Source organism: Cervus canadensis, chromosome 7, assembly GCF_019320065.1.
Source record: "Cervus canadensis isolate Bull #8, Minnesota chromosome 7, ASM1932006v1, whole genome shotgun sequence".
Classification (NCBI taxonomy): Eukaryota; Metazoa; Chordata; class Mammalia; order Artiodactyla; family Cervidae; genus Cervus; species Cervus canadensis.
In genome coordinates, this window is record NC_057392.1 from 4,683,450 (window position 1) to 4,696,548 (window position 13,099).

Consider the following 13,099-nt stretch of genomic DNA (forward strand, 5'->3'; position numbering starts at 1 on the left):
CATCAGTCCTTCCAATGAACACCCAGGACTGATCTCCTTTAGGATGGACTGGTTGGATCTCCTTGCAGTCCAAGGAACTCTCAAGAGTCTTCTCCAACACCACAGTTCAAAAGCGTCAATTCTTTGGTGCTCAGCTTTCTTTATAGTTCAACTCTCAACATCCATACATGACTACTGGAAAAACCATAGCCTTGACTAGACAGACCTTTGTTGGCAAAGTAGTGTCTCTGCTTTTTAATATGCTATCTAGGTTGGTCATAGCTTGTCTTCCAAAGAGCAAGTGTTTTTTAATTTCCTGGCTGCAGTCATCATCTGCAGTGATTTTGGAGGCCCCCAAAGTAAAGTCTGTCACTATGTCCATTCTTTCCCCATCTATTTGCCATGAAGTGATAGGACCAGATGCCATGATCTTCGTTTTCTGAATGTTGAGTCTTTTTTTTTTTTTTTGAATGTTGAGTCTTAAGCCAATTTTTTCACTCTCCTCTTTTACTTTTATCAAGAGGCTCTTTAAGGATCGCTTTCTGCCATAAGGGTGGTGTCACCTGCATACCTGAGGTTATTGATATTTCTCCAGGCAGTCTTGATTCCAGCTTGTGCTTCATCCAGCCTGACATTTCGCATGATTAAGTTATTAGTCAATGCTATATTTAGTATATTTCCATTAGAAACAGACATTTTTGTTTAAAACAGGAACAAGATAAGGAGGTCTGCTGGCAACACTATTATTTAGTTAGTTTTCTGTTGTTTTGTTTTTTAAAGTTAGATTTATTGAGATATAATCTATCTGCAATAAAGTTTACTATTTTTTTTATATAGTATATATGGGGCCTTCTATCTTGGTAATAAATTCATTAGCTTATTAAAATTTGTTACTTCTGATAGCCTCTTTGTAGATTCTTTTGCAATATCTATATCAAGCAACATTCTTTGGGTAGATACCAGTTGCTTCATAATGTGTTATCCTTTTTTTTATCTATTGCTAGATTAAGTTTGCTAACATTTTAAGGATTATTTTTATGGTGATATAATATTCATAACATAAAATTTATTGTTTAGGCATTTTCAAGATGTAATTTGGTGGCTTTAAGTACAGTCATAGGGCAGCCATTACCACTATCCATCTCCAGAACTTTTTCATCATCTCAAAATGAAACTCTACATCAATTCAGTTCAGTTCAGTCCCTCAGTTGTGTCCGACTCTTTGCGACCCCATGAACCTCAGCACGCCAGGCCTCCCTATCCATCACCAACTCCCGGAGTCTACCCAAACCAATGTCCATTGAGTCGGTGATGCCATCCAACCATCTCATTCTCTGCCATCCCCTTCTCCTCCTGCCCTCAATCTTTCCCAGCATCAGGGTCTTCTCAAATGAGTCAGCTCTTTGCATCAGGTGACCAAAGTATTGGAGTTTCAGCTTCAACATCAGTCCTTCCTATGAACACCCAGGACTGATCTCTTTTAGGATGGATTGGTTGAATCTCCTTGCAGTCCAAGGGACTCTCAAGAATCTTCTCCAACACCACAGTTCTAAAGCATCAATTCTTCGGCACTCAGCTTTCTTTATAGTCCAACTCTCACATCCATACATGACTACTGGAAAAACTATAGCCTTGACTACTAGACTGTTGACAAAGTAATGTCTCTGCTTTTTAATATGCTGTCTAGGTTGGTCATAACTTTCCTTCCAAGGAGTAAGCGTCTTTTAATTTCATGGCTGTAGTCACCATCTGCAGTGATTTTGGAGCCCCCCAAAATAAAGTCAGCCAGTGTTTTCCCCTGTTTCCCATCTATTTGCCATGAAGTGATGGGTCTGGATGCCATGATCTTAGTTTTCTGAATGTTGAGCTTTAAGCCAACTTTTCCACTCTCCTCTTTCACTTTTATCAAGAGGTTCTTCTTCACTTTCTGCCATAAGGATGGTGTCATCTGCATATCTGAGGTTATTGATATTTCTCCCAGCAATCTTGATTCCAGCTTGTGCTTCCTCCAGCCCAGCATTTCTCATGATGTACTCTGCATATAAGTTAAATAAGCAGGGTGACAATATACAGCCTTGACGTACTCCTTTTCCTGTTTGGAACCAGTCTGTTTTTCCATGTCCAGTTCTAACTGTTGCTTCCTGACCTGCATACAGATTTCTCAAGAGGCAGGTCAGGAGGTCTGATATTCCCATCTCCTTCAGAATTTTCCAGTTTGTTGTGATCCACACAGTCACAGGCTTTGGCATAGTCAATAAAGCAGAAATAGACGTTTTTCTGAAACTCTTGCTTTTTCGATGATCCAGCAGATGTTGGCAATTTGATCTCTGGTTTCTCTACCTTTTCTTAAACCAGCTTGAACATCTGGAAGTTCATGGTTCATGTATTGCTGAAGCCTGGCTTGGAGAATTTTGAGCATCACTTTACTAGCGTGTGAGAGGAGTGCAATTGTGCGGTAGTTTGAGCATTCTCTGGCATTGCCTTTCGTAGGGATTGGAATGAAAACTGACCTTTTCCAGTTCATAGCCACTGCTGAGTTTTCCAAATTTGCTGACATATTGAGTGCAGCACTTTCACAGCATCATCTTTTAGGATTTGAAATAGCTTAACTGGAATTCCATCACCTCCACTAGCTTTGTTCTTAGTGATGCTTCCGAAGGCCCACTTGACTTCACATTCCAGGATGTCTGGCTCTAGGTGAGTGTGAGTGATCACACCATCGTGATTATCTGGGTCGTGAATATCTTCTTTGTACAGTTCTTCTGTGTATTCTTGCCACCTCTTCTTAATATCTTCTGCTTCTGTTAGGTCCATACCATTTCTGTCCTTTATTGAGTCCATACATATGAAATAATAATTCCCTGTTTCCCTTCCTCTAGCTACTGGTAACTATTGTTCTAATTTCTGCCTCTGAATTTGATGATTTTAGATACCTTATATAATTAGAAACTTAGATTGTTTGTCGTTTTGTATCTGTCTTTTGTACTTGGCATATTGTTGTCAGAGTTCATCAATGTCAGAGTATGTATCTGAATTTCATTCCTTTCTAAGGCTTGTTAAGGTTTTTTGAGACCATGTTCATGAAGGATATTGACTGGGAATCTTCTTAGTATTTCTTTGTTAACAGTTTTGGTATCAGGGTTGTGCTAGCCTTAGCAAATGAGTTGGAAATTGTTTTCTACTGTTCTGTTTTCTGGAAGGGTTTGTATAGTGTTAGTTTTACTATAAATGTTTGGTAGAAATTGATCCACCCATGTTGCTGCAAATAGCAAGATTTTATTCTTTTTTATAATTGAGTGGTATTTCAGTGTATGTGTGTGCGTATCACTTCTTTATCCATTCATCTGTTGATGGACACTGAGGTTGCTTCTGTTTTGTAAATAATGCTATGAATATTGCGCTGCGTGTATTTTTTCAAATGCTGTTTTTATTTTCTATGAATATGTACCTAGGAGCAGAATTGCTGGACCATGTGATAGTTCTATTTTTAGTGTTTTGAGGAACCTTCATACTATTTTCCATTGTGGCTGTAACAATTTACATTCCCACCAGCAGTGCATGAGAGTTCCTTTTTTTTTTCTATATCCTCATCAACGCTTGTTATTTGTGGTCTCTCTGATAATAACCATTCTGACAGGTATGAAGTGATACTTCCTTGTGATTTTTGAGTGCATTTCTCTGATGATTAGCACTGTTGAGCATCTTTTCATATGCCTATTGGCCATCTGTATGTCTCTTTGGGAAAATATCTATGTAGGTCTTCTACCCATTTTTTGATTGGGCTTTTTGCTTTTTAGATACTGCATTGTATGAGATGCTTATATATTTTGGATATAACTCCTATTGGTCATATCATTAGCAAATATTTTCTTCCATTCAGTAGATTGTCTTTTTGTTTGTTGTTGGTTTCCTTTGCTCTGCAAAAGATTTTAAGTTTGATTAGGTCTCATTTGTTTATTTTACTTTTGTTTCCTTTACTTAGGAGACAGATCCAAAAGATCTTACTGCGATTTATGACATTTATTTATATTTATTTATTTTATTTCTATATTTTATTTTTTATTTTATTTATATATTTATATATTTTATTTTTTAGTATATTTATATATATATATATTTATATTTATTTATTTATTTATGTTTTCTGCTAGGAGTTTCATGGTTTCACGTCTTAAATGTTTGTATACAGTGTAAGGAAATGTTCTAATTTCATTCTTTTGTATGTAGCTGTCCAGTTTTCCCCACATAACTTATTGAAGAAATTGACTTTCCCCCTTGTATATTCTTGCCTCCTTTGTTGTAAATTAATTGACCATAAGTACATGAGTTTATTTCTGGGCTCTCTGTTCTGTTGATCTGTGTATCTGTTTTTGTGTCAGTTACATACTGTTTTGCTTACTGTAGCTTTGTAGTATTGTCTGAAGTCAGGGAGCATGATAACCAGCTCATTTTTTCTTTTTCAAAATTGCTTCAGTTATTCAGAATCTTTTAGTACTGTTTGTTATAGTTTTGTGTAAAATGCCATGACTGTTTTAATGGGGTTGGATTGAATATATAGGTTGCCTTGGGTAGTATGTTTATTTAGACAATATTAATTCTTCCAACCCATGAACAAGCATATCTCTGTGTTATCTTACACTGTCTTACAGTTTCCCAAGTATAGGTCTTTTACCTTCTTAGTTAAATTTATTCCAAGATATTTTATTCTCTTTGATGCAGTGGTAAGTGTGATTTTTTTTCCCTTAATTTCTCCTTCTGATAGTGTGCTGTTAGTGTATATAAATGCAATCTACAGAAGTCTTTCTGTAGGTTAATTTAGTATCCTGCCACTTTACCAAATTAATTGATGAATTCAGGTTTTATTGGAGACTAGAATTTTCTGTATATAGTGTCATGATATCTGCAAACAGTGACAGTTTTACTTCTTCCTTTATAATTAGCTTCCTTTTATTTATTTTTTTCTTGTCTGATTGCCCTGATTAGGACTTCCAATACTCTGTTAAATAAAAATTATGAGAGTGTGTATCCTTGTCTTGTTCTTAATCTTAGAGGAAAAACTTTCAGCTTTTCACCTTTGAGTATAATTTTAGCTGTGAGTACTTTTCACCCTTGAGTATAATTTCTGCTGTGATTTTGTCATAAGTGGTCTTTATTATGTTGAGATATGTCCCTCCAGACCCACTTTGATGACAGTTTTTTTTAATCATGAATGGCTGTTGAGTTTTGTCAGATGTTTCTTCTATATCTGTTGAGATGATCATATGACTTTTGTTTTTCAGTTTGTTAATGTGGTTTGCCCTTGGGTTTATAGTGTACATCTTTAAGTTATTACAGTCTGCTTTCAAAGAATTTTTGCCATACTTCGTATACTTCCTTTTTCTTTCTCCTCTTTTGTGCTATTAATAGCATGCATTTAATTTTAAATGTTATAAGCCCTATTATAATAGCTTATTAGTGTTCTAGTTTAGACTCTCAATTATCTTTTCAAGTGATTAAACTTAGGAAAAAAATTTCTTCCAGTCTAGTAAAGAGAAAGTGGATATAGTTATTTTAAAGTCCCTTTCTGATATTTTCAACATCCAGGTCATGTATGAGTCTGTGTTTCTTGGCTGCTTCATTTCTTTTAGTAGGGTTTGTTTTTTTTCCCTTTTGTGTATATTTTACAATTTTAATTTAATGCCTGATGCTTTGTATAGAAGAACAGTAGAGCTTGAAATAAGAATAGTATTTATACATGGAAATGGGCACACTTCTACTTCTGTTATGGCATTTGTGGGATTTAGTGAGTCAGTCCGGAGTTGAGCTAGGTTTGGCTTCTGATGTTGCCATGATTATGTTCAGTGTACCTCAGAGGAAAAAAGAGGTTGAATCTTTAAGAAAAATCTTGGCCTTTGGAAAGGGGAAATGATTCTGCATATTGCATGATGGGAATTACTGAGTTTTATCTTATGGCCAGACCTCTGAAGTCATGTGTGAATCCTATGAGAATAGGGTGGGTATAAGTTTTTATGAAAATAACAGTTATCTTTAAAAATATAACTTAACAAATCATCTTACTAAGTCACAAGCAGTGCTGCTTATGTGTATTTCTTATGAGGTAATCTAGCAAGGGAGCAGAATATTTTTCCTTGTTTCAAAAAAGGCAGAACCGGAAGCTCTGGCATTTTATGGACACACAGTTTCTGCAGAGAAGTCGGGAGGTGATCTGTGCCTGGTGCAGGCGGCATTACTCAGCAGTACTCTCAGTGAGGCCATGTGAAAGACTACATTGGTGTTTCTCTAGCTTAGATACAAACTGTAATCGCCTGAGACCTTTAGAACAGTACTTCCCACCCTCAGAGATTTTGATGGAGTTGGTTTGAGATGTGTTTTGGACATGAGATTTTTAGGTTTCCCAGTTGATTCTAATGTACAGCTAAGGCTGAAGGTATTTCCTGTCAAGGCTCACAGAAATTCTGTGAGCTGTTGGAGACTTTGAAGTGTCTGGAAATTTTGCATTAGCAGGTGGAGAAAATACCAGTGATAGGTAAAGTATTATCATTTCTGTGATATAAAGGAAAAGCAATTGTTTTATTGTATACTAAGAAACTATAAGTATAAGACAAGTATAAATATAGTATAAGACAAGTCTTGAAAAAATAAGTATTTTGAAGTTGACAGTTCTTTCCAAAGCAAGTAAAAATTATGTATTGCCATTTCCATCAAATATTGTTAGAGTTTTAAAAAGTTAGTAATGTCTCCCACCACCTAGATCTTGGTTTCTAATACTGATCTCCAGTAAAGACATTCAGGGGCTCCATGGAAAAATAGCTAATCTGCGTATGGGCAGGAAATATACAAAATGAACCTGGAGTGTCTCATGGGACGAGAAAGTAAGGAAATATTAAAAAAAAAAAAAGTTGGAGCATGCCAAACCCCCACAGGAGCCAACCTGAAAAAGATCCCAATGGCCCAAACTGGAGCAACTGGAGCAGCAAAATAAATAACGTAATGTTGGATTTTAACCTGAAGATAAAAAGTAACAACAAACAAATAGGTATTCATATAAATAAGTGACTGAATAGATAAGTAGGGGAGAAGAGACAAGTCTCCTGCACAGAATTCCGAAAGATGATATAGTTTACTTCCTGCTCAAGGAGGTAGAGCTCAGACCCTCCAACTTCTCCCTTTCTTCCAGTGCTTCCAGAGAGAAACTGCTGTGAATATGTGGTGGAGGGGGCAGTAATTGACAGTGGGGAAACCTAGAAACAGCAGTTTGCCCGGGTGATCCTCAAAGTTAGCATTAATAGTCAGAAATTATTTTGATAGCATATGCCCTTGATATGATGTAACGAGATCTTCCCAATAACCCATAACCCTAATCTAACAATAAGAGGAAAAAAAAAAAAAAAAAACGGAAAAATCCAGACTGTGTGGCTTTTTACAACATGCCTGACCAGTACTCCTCAAAACTGTCAAGGTCTTCAGAAACAGGGCAGATCTGAGAAATGGCCACAGACAAGAGGAGAGTAATACCATTGTTGTTCAGTCACTCAGTTGTGTCCGACTCTTTTCTACCCCGTGGACTGCAGCACATTAGGCTTCCCTGTCCCTCACCATCTCCCAGAGTTTGCTCTAACTCATGTCCACTGAGTCGGTGATGCCATCCAACCATCTCATCCTCTGTCGTTCCCTTCTCCTCCTGTCCTCAGTTTTCCCCAGCATCAAGGTCCTTTCCAGTGAGTCAGCTCTTCGAATCAGGCAGCCAAAGTATTGGAGCTTCAGCTTCAGCATCAGTCCTTCCAAGAATATTCAGGGTTGATTTCCTTTAGGATTAACTGGTTTAATCTCCTTGCTGTCCAAGGGACTCTAGAGTCTTCTTGAGCACCAGAGTTCAAAAGCATCAGTTCTTCGGCTCTCAGCCTTCTTTATGGTCCAACTCTCACATCCATACATGACTACTAGAAAAACCACGTAAAAAGCTTAAAGACAACATCTTCCTCTATCAAATTAACAAAGACTTTCTAGAATTATGACCTGTGTTGGCAAAGGTAAGAAAAGTTTGTATCTTCATTTCATATCCACTTTTTATTCTATTTATTCTTATCTTTTTATCTAAGACTGAATTAACACAGGCACTCTGGGGAGCAAACTGGTAATGATGTTGTTCAGCCGCTCAGTTGTGTCCAACTCTTCACAACTCCATGGTAATAATACCTATCAAACCCCTTGCAGTAATATACATTCCTTGACCGAGTGCAAACCCTTCTGACATTTTGTCACTAGAAAAGAGTAAGAGACTTGAGTGCAGAGGTAATTCTTTCATGAGTTTATTATGGCAAAAATAAAGAGACTGTGTAAATATCCATTTATAAGGAAATAAAGTATGATGCATCCACTCAGTGGAGTATTATGCATTCATGATTGTTTTTAGAGAATATTTATCAAGGTCTGATAACTTTCTTTTTCTGTTTTAGTTTTCTGGTCAGAATGGCATTCATGATCCTGATTTTTTTTTTTTTTAGTATATATTAGAGTAAAAAACATTTAATGATGGTTGTATTATTTTATAGATGAGGAAACAGGGACTTGAAAATATTCAATGAGATGCCCAAGTCTTATGGCTAGTAAGTGACTAAAGTTAGAGCTTTTTCAGTGAAGTATAGTTGTTAATACAGTGTTATTTTAGTTTCAGGTATGCTACCTAGTGATCTGACATTTACATATACTAAGAAATTATCGCCATGATAAGTCTAGTAACCATCTGTCCCCATACAAAGTCACTGCAATATTAGTGACCACATACGTTGTGCTGTCTGTTACATCCCTGTGGTTTGTTTATGTTATAACCAGAGGTTTTGTAACTCCTAATCTCTTTCACCTATTTCATCCCCTCTCCTTTATGGCAACTACCTGTTTGTTCTCTACATCTATGAGTGTGTGTTCAGTTGTGTTTCTCTGTTTTGATTTTTGGATTCCACGTGGCTCTAATTTTTTCTCCATGTTCTTTGCTTTTAGCCCCAAATAAGAAAATAAGAAGTGGGTTCCTTCTACTGTTTCGTGTAAATAACCAAAATTAGCAAATTTCCCCACAGACACTCCCTTATGTGTATTTTACTTGTCTTCCTCAGTTTCAATTTATTGACTTTACTTTTTTTAAAAAGCTGATTTTTAAAAAAAATATTTATTTATTTTTAGCCGTGCTGCGTCTTCCTTCCTGCCTTCCTTCCTTTTCTTTAGTTGCAGTGAGTGTGGGCTACTCTCTAGTTGAGGTCTGTGGATTTCTTGTTGCAGCGGCTGCTCTTATTGCGGGACACGGGCTTCAGGGCACACGGCTGCAGTCGTTGTAGTGTGTGTGCTTAGTAGTTGTGGCGCTTAGGCTTAGTTGCTCCACAGCATGTGGGATCTTCCCAGACCAGGGATCGAACTCTTGTCTCCTGCATTGGCAGGTGGATCCTTTACCACTGAGCTACCTGGGAAGCCCAGTTTACTGGCTTTACTTATAGTTATGGGTATTATATGAACCTTTTCACAATTCTATTCTTCTACATAAATTTCTCTTTTCCCTGCTTTTACCATGGTCGACACCTCCCCATCTTCCAGGTGGCAGCTAAATAGCTCTCCCCTCAGAGAAATGTTCCTGACCACCTGTTTTATCTGAAAGAGCATACCTGTCATACCCCTTCCCCTCTCTAACGCCCACTAGCTTCTTTCCTAGCCGTGAATACAGTTGATATTTTCGTATGTGTTGCTGGTTTCCTCCATCAGACCATGTCTTCCTGAGGCTGGGGATTGTTTTTCCCTTCACCAGTGTATTTTTAGGCTGGCACATTTTAAACAGTAAATATGTGTAGGTTAAATGAGGAAACTTAATTTTTACAGCTGTAAACAGCTCTTTAAGAATTTGTCATGTACTTTAATTGAGTTTAACTTAGATTATACAGATGCTATTTTTATAACACGTGTTTAATCCATCTTATCTATATTGGTCTTGATAGTTTAATGTATTTTATGTAGGAATTTGGGCTTCCCAGGTGGCGCTAGTGGTAAAGGACCCGCCTGACAACACCGGATGACATGTAAGAGATGCCTGTTCGATCCCTGGGTCAAGAAGATCCCCTGCAGGAGGGCATGGCAACCCACTCCGGTATTCTTGCCTGGGGAATCCTTTGGACAGAGGAGCCTGGCAGGCTACAGTCCACGGGGTCACAAAGAGTCGAACACAACTGAAGTGACTTAGCATGCACAGCATGCATGTAGCAATTTAGAGGAGAAAAGTTAGAGAGGAGAAAAGCTCTTACAGTAGAGGTGGAAGTATTGAGCCGGCTGCTCAGAAGTGGATAGACTTTGAAGAGGTTAAAGAAGAAGGAAAGACATTTTGGACAAGACTCTTGTATACTTTTTAAATACACTATATATATGTGTGTGTATTTAGCAAAGTTCTAGGTTCACAGGAAAATTGAGCAAACAGTACAGCTATTTCCTATATATCCTTTGTTCCCACTTGTACATATGTTGTTTTTTCTTTTTTTTCCCCAGTTTTAAAAATCGTAGTAAAATACATGTCACATAATATCCACGGTCCTAACCATTTTTAAGTATGCAGTTCAGTGGTACTGAACATATTCATAATGTGCAACCATCATTCCATACATCCCCATAACTCTTTTTCATCATGTAAAATTGAACCTTTTAAACAATACTTCTATACCTTTTAAGCAATACCTCCCAATTTCTTCTCCCTAGTCCCTGGTTCAGTTCAGTTCAGTTCACTTGCTCAGTTGTGTCCGACTCTTTGCGACCCCATGGACTGCAGCACACCAGGCCTCCCTGTCCATCACCAACTCCCGGAGTTTACTCAAACTAATGCCCATCGAGTCGGTGATGCCATCCAACCATCTCATCCTCTGTCATCCCCTTCTCCTCCTGCCTTCAGTCTTGCCCAGCATCAGGGTCTTTTCCAATGAGTCAGTTCTTTGCATCAGGTGGCAAAAGTATTGGAGCTTCAGCATCAGTCCTTCCAATGAACACCCAGGACTGATCTCCTTTAGGATGGACTGGTTGGATCTCCTTGCTGTCCAAAGTAAGACTCCAAAGTCTCGAGTCCCTGGTAACCACCATTTGTTTTCTGTCTCTATGGTATTGATTACTTTTAAGTCCCTATATAAGTTGAATCATACAGTATTTGTCTTTTTGCAACTGGCTTATTTCACTTAGTACCTTCATGGTTGATCCATGTTATAGCATATGGCAGAATTTCCTTCCTTTTTAAGGCTGAATACTATTCCACTGTATGTTTATATTACATTTTGCTTATCATTCATCTGTCAGTGGGCAAATGGGATGCTTTCATTTTTTAACTATGGTGGGTAGTGCTGCCATGAACATGGGAGTGCATTTATCTCTTTAAAAGCCTACTTTTAATTAAGTATGTCTATCAGTTGAATTGACCCAGCAGAATCATGATAATTATATTTTTCATATTTTGGACAGTCAACATTCTGCTATATCTATAGCAGCTGCACCATTTTACTTTCCCATCAATAGTATACAAGCATTCCTGTTTCTTTACATTTTCACTAACACTTGTTTTCTGGGGTGTTTTAATAGTGACCCATCCTAATGAGTGTGAGGTCTTACCTCATTGTAATTTTGATTTGTATTTCCATGATGATTAGCAGTGTGGAACATATTTTCATGTGGATATTGGCTATTTGTAGAAACATCTTTTAAAGACCTTTGCCCATTTTTTAATCTGAATGTTTGTTTCCTCTTGTTCTTGTTGAGTTTTAGACTTCTTCATATATTCTGGATATTAACCCCTTGTGAGATGTGTGATTTGTATGTGACAATCCACTTTTTACTTGATGCTTTCAAGATCCTCTCTTTGTTGAAAGATCAAGTTTGATTATGATGCATCTCTTTCAAGTACATTTTATTTGGGGCTTGTTCAGCTTCTTGGATGTTCATATTCATGTCTTTTATTAAATTTGGAAAATTTTCAGCCACTGTTTCTTCAAATACTCACTTTTCCTTTTCTGTCTTCTCCTTCTGGAAATTTGACAGTGAACATGGTTGGTCTGCTTCATGGTTTCCCACAGGTCCGTTAGGCTCTGTTCATCTTTCTTCATGTTTTTTTTTTCTTTCAGTTCCACAAGCTTAATAATTTCCATTGTCCTGTCTTCATGTTTGCCGATTCTTTCTTCATTTAATTTATTTTGTTTTTCAGCTCCAGAGGTTTTTTTTTTTTCAATTTCTTTTTAGGTTTTTCTCTCTGTTTATTGATATTTTCATTTTATTCATGTATCATTTTCCTGACTTTCTCTACATCTTCCTTTAGTTCTTTGAGCATCTTTCAGACAGTTGTTTTAATGTCTATCTAATCTATCTACCATCAGAACTTTTTCAGGGACAGTTTCTGCTGATTTTTTTTTCCCTTGAATTGGCCATAATTTCCTGTTCTTTGTATGTCTTGTGATTGTTCATTGAAAACTGGGCGTTTAGATCTAATAATGCAGTAACTCTGGAAATCAGAATTTCACTCTTCCCCGGGGTTTGCTGTTTGTCTTGTTCATTAGAAAGAAAAAAAAAAAAGAATTGCTGTGGGCTGTCACTGTACCAAAGATGAGCCTGAGGTGTAGACTTAAGGTCTTCTCAGGTCTTTTCTGAGCCTTTCCCTGGGTGTGTGCGGTCACTTTCTAATTTTCCCCATAGAAGCTCTTGTTTTTTAATGTCCAGCTCTGGGAAGGGGAAAAAGAGAAAAAATGAAGGAGGGAGGGAGGGAAGGACACCAGTCCTTTAAATCCCCTGGAAGTCACTTCAGCCAGAGGGGGAGGAGTTGGAACAACTGAGGGAGGTGCACCAGGGATGCACCCACTTCTTTGCACCTCTGTGGGCTGTAAGCAGCAGTCCGCGGTCAGGACACAGATGCCTGGTACTTGGAACCGGGTCCTCTTTGCCCACCTGGTTCCCACGTGCTGCGTGCAGGCTGCTCCAGGACCACGTGCTCAGCTGCCTGCCACGTGGCAGGGACGGGGGAGGGGGAGCTCCGCGTGCACCACCGTCTCAGTGGGCCAGAATTAGCTGCAGTTTACCATGCAGACCTTCCCCTGGAAGTCACAAGACTTCATTAGTCCGGAGT

General features: G+C 37.9%; 1 protein-coding gene across 2 annotated transcripts in view; it reads left to right on the plus strand.

Annotated features, from left to right (window-relative positions):
- Positions 1-13,099, plus strand: part of TFDP2 (transcription factor Dp-2) — a 192,638-nt gene that overhangs the window by 95,360 nt on the left and 84,179 nt on the right. The gene's annotated exons all lie outside the window — the stretch shown is intronic.